At 40.5% G+C, this 4476-nt stretch overlaps 1 non-coding gene across 1 annotated transcript; it reads right to left on the bottom strand.

Annotated features, from left to right (window-relative positions):
- Positions 1-1759: 1759 nt before the first annotated feature.
- Positions 1760-1834, bottom strand: Trnas-cga. The gene has a single exon. It is a non-coding gene; the product is annotated as a tRNA-Ser (tRNA).
- Between the last annotated feature and the right edge of the window lie 2642 nt (positions 1835-4476).

The following is a 4476-nucleotide window of genomic DNA, read 5'->3' as shown; positions in this document are numbered from 1 at the left end:
AAATTATTTTCACTCCGATTCGATTTAGTTCATCATCAGCTATCCACTCTGTTCATCTAACCTTCAACTTTCTCCTCCAACACCAGACTTGAGAAGCTACTCTGCTATACTTGTCTGTATCGTTTATTGCTCATGTCTCACTTCCATATGTAATTCCAGAAAAGAGTCCCTAACACAAAATTTAGATTGATACTAAAATATTTCACATATTCGGAATTTCTTTCCTCGCTGTTGTCAGTCTGTATTTTGTGCACTCTGCTTCGGGCATTGTCAGTTATTTTGCTGCCCAAATAGCAGAACTCATGTACTACCTGCAGTGTCTCATTTTCTAATCTAATTCTCTCACCACCGCATGACTTAACTCATCGACAATTGATTACTTTCGTTTTAGTTTTGATGTTCATTTTATGAACTCTTATCAAGACATTATCCATTCTGTTCTACTGATCTACGTTCTGTGGCACCTCTGACAGAATTGAAGCGTCACAGACAGTTCTTAATTCTTTATTTCTTCTCCCGCCAAGATACTTCCTTTCAGAAATTTTTCCGTGGTCTTCTTTAGAGCTTACTCAATGTGTAAATTATATGACGCAGGGGTTGATTACAACTCTATCTCATTCCCTTTTAAACAAATCCCTCTCTTTCCTGTCCTTCATCTCTTAGAACTGCAGTCAAACTTTTCTACCAGTTGTAGGTAACCTTTCCCTTCCTATATTTTAACGCTACCTACAGAATTTCAAGATTCAAGTAGCTTATTAAAAAGCTATAGTTTTTAATAAATACACTGCAAAGCAAAATAAACACATGTCTGGTTAAAATTGAGTTGTGCTGCACTAACGCTAACTAAATATCCTCAGGTATACTTTTTGGAAAGTGGCCCAGTCGATGTCAGTGCTAGATGTAATTTGTGATGTTACTTGAATGCTTTTGGGCTACTTCCCATGGGATAACAAGCCAATACTAGGACAGTAGAACAAGAAAATAATTTGAAAAATGGGAGAGGATTATGAAACAAGAATCTGAAATAATGACTCTACGTACTTTAAAACTTCAGAACTAGTATTTCAAACGACAATGGTAAGGATAATTATTCTAAAATGACGGTTGCGAACAGAGAAAACAAAGAACTGGATATTTTAAAGAATTATTGAATAACGTCCAGTAATTATGAGCTCGATCACCCTCTGAAGTTTTCGTCTGTGGGTAAATTGTAGAATCAATGTTGCGATGCCGTTCTAAGGAATGAATTACAGTCGAATATTAAAGCGTGACAAGAAAATAATGACTGAAAGACTATCACGAAAATGTCTTTCCTTTCCTCGCGTGAGCGACCATGAGTCAGACAGAAACCAGTCCACTGAAATCGTATCTGTAATTGTAAAATTATTCTTCTGAATGAATAACAGAGTTGTATGTTGTTGTAGTCTGAAGTCGAGAGTCGAAAGATCGTTTTGATGCACCGCTCCACACTAGCCTAATATGCGCAAGTGTCTTCATTTCTACATAACTGCTGCAACCGACATTTGTTTCACATTGCTTATTGCATTCAAACATTGGTCTCTCTCTCTCTCTCTCTCTCTCTCTCCCTCCTCTCTCCCCCCCCCCCTCTGCACTTTTTGCTCCTCGCATTTCCCTCTTCTATCAGATTAGCTATACCTTGAAGTCTCAGGATGTGTGCAATCAATATATCCCTGAATGAGATTTTCACTCTGCAGCGGAGTGTGCGCTGATATGAAACTTCCTGGCAGATTAAAACTGTGTGCCCGACCGAGATTCGAACTCGGGACCTTTGCCTTTCGCGGGCAAGTGCTCTACCAACTGAGCTACCGAAGCACGGCTCACGCCCGGTACTCACAGCTTTACTTCTGCCAGTACCTCGTCTCCTACCTTCCAAACTTTACAGAAGCTCTCCTGCGAACCTTGCAGAACTAGCACTCCTGAAAGAAAGAGCACTTGCCCGCGAAAGGCAAAGGTCCCGAGTTCGAGTCTCGGTCGGGCACACAGTTTTAATCTGCCAGGAAGTTTCAATATATCCCTTCTTATAAGGTACCTCGACCAAATAACGCCACGTACACCTTCAACGCCACCCAAGTAATTTCGTGTAATCGTACTAGACAGCGCTAGCGTGCTGTTAGTGCCTGTACTGTGATGCCAACTAGCTGCAGAAAAAGGTACTACAAGTTCCCCATCACCCTTCACCTCAGTGCTGTACACGCCATTGTGTGTCGTCTCTGAGCTGAACGGTTGCTATTATATCGAGGTAAGCATTATTGGTTGTTTTTGCCGCTGTGTTAATGAATATCTATGGAAAACTACGTATTTTTGTGACCGTCAAGGTTATTCTTCAAGGTTACAAAACTTAATTCATAACAATACTTTGTAATATTAGAGAAACTAATTTATACCCTTACGAAGTACACGGTGGCACTTCATCGCCATGCTGACGTTATAGGTATACGTATAGTTGTGTAATGGCGTTATAGGTATACAAACAAAAGATTTGTGATGTTACATTTAGGGTACCCTATCTAAATGTTCTTTACTTTATTTTATATATTCATAATATTAAAACAATCATGTTGCGTAAAACTAACGTAGCTGCTCTAAATGGCATTTGCTTTAATTTTAGATGCCGAAAACAGCACTATTGTCAGAAGAACAGTTGAAGGCTGCAATGAATGCAGAAAACGAAGGAATGAGTGTGAAAAGAGCTTCAGAAGTACATAAAATTACTAGGAGGACTCTACGCGATCATATCCAGACTGGAGCATGTGCCAGGAATCTTGGGCGTATCCTTACCTTAGTAAGGAAATGGAAGAAGAACTATGTTCTCGTGGTTTTCGATTGAGTGAGATTGGTATGATAATAATTATGAAGGTTTTGAACGTCTCCGTTTTGAATATCTGCGTGTTCAACAGTTTACCACACCCTTTTGACGTGTAAAAACGGTTTGCTGGCAGGAAGGGTTTTAGACTATTAGTGCAATGTCACCCGGAGGTAACTGCAAAAAACCTATGTCGTGCAATGAAATGAAATAAATTTGTTGAGAGAAATCAGTTTTCAAAGCTACGGAGTATTTTTATCGAAAAAGACCTAATGATGAAGCCAGAGAGGATATACAATATCGATGAGAAAGGGTGTCAGCTGACTGTGCATCATCACGAACGGTTTTGGCATGGAGAGGCGTCAAAAGAGTGCCTATGGTTGCACTAGCACATGCGGAAAACGTTATAGTTGTTTGCATGCGCCAGTACTCTTTGTACATCAATCCCACCGACGGTAATTTTCAAAGCCAACGTTTGAAACCTGAGCGGAAAAACCACACGCCTAGTGGAACTGTGACTGTCATGAGTGGAAAGGGTTCAATGACAATTGTTTTATTCATCGGATGGTTTGACCACTTTGCCCGATATAACGTAGCTGGAAAAGTGGTGCTGATATTTGATGGAGCGTCATCCTATTTGGATGGGCACATCGTAGCCGGTGCAGATAAAGATAACATCATACTATACTGCCTCCATAGTGATACAACACATGAACTGCAGCCAGTGGACAAAGCAGTTTTCAAAAGTTCCGAGACCTTTTGGGACGAAGAAGTTATGTAATTCTTCGACAGGAACAAGTCCAGTGACTTCAGAAAAAGTGACTTCGGGACAATTTTCAACACAGTATGGACGAAAGGATTGACACCGAGGAACATAATGAGTGACTTTAGTATCCACTGGGATCCGTCCGTTCAATCCTAACGTCATTCCACAAGAGAAATTTATTCCGTCAGCTGTATCTGAAGCAGCAGAACGAGCAACTGAGAATCAAACTACGCCTACAACAGAAGGTTCACATCGTAGTAGTACTCAAGACGAACCACCGAGAGTTCCCCTCATTAGAAATACCTTCACAAAGTTCTCGCACAGTAGAAACCCCTAATTTTAGTCGCTCTATCGACAGTGGTAACGAAGAAGTGGCAGAAACAGAACGAACAACTACACCTTCTACCTCATTTTCTGCTGTTCTCCCCGCGCCAAAACGAAAACGCCCTGAGAGGATCACACGTAAATCGTTGAACTACAAGGGAAGTGTAATTAATGCCTCACTGTTTAATGACATGGAAAAGATTGGTAAGATGACCAAATCTAAAGAACTTCCTGCCACATGTGATCCACAACGTAGCACAAGCTGATGCACAGCTGGATGTGTTTTCTGTGTGATAAAGATCCTGTGGAGAACACGTCAGTGTGTAAATTATGTGTCAGGTATTTCCATGATAAATGTGGGTGATTAGGGAAAAACACAAACCTTGCAACGTACAAGCGTCAAGAATGTGCACAGTGATGACTTTTATGTGTGAATATTCATATGCTATATAAGCTCAAAATAGATGGACATTGTGGCATTTTAGTTAATTAATGATAATTCAAAAAAATTGGCTCTGAGCGCTATGGGACTTAACATCTATGGTCATCAGTCCCCTCGAAC

Source organism: Schistocerca piceifrons, chromosome X (assembly GCF_021461385.2).
Source record: "Schistocerca piceifrons isolate TAMUIC-IGC-003096 chromosome X, iqSchPice1.1, whole genome shotgun sequence".
Lineage (NCBI taxonomy): Eukaryota > Metazoa > Arthropoda > Insecta > Orthoptera > Acrididae > Schistocerca > Schistocerca piceifrons.
The sequence above is the reverse complement of the archived record's forward strand: the minus strand, read 5'-3'. Positions and strand labels throughout refer to the sequence as shown.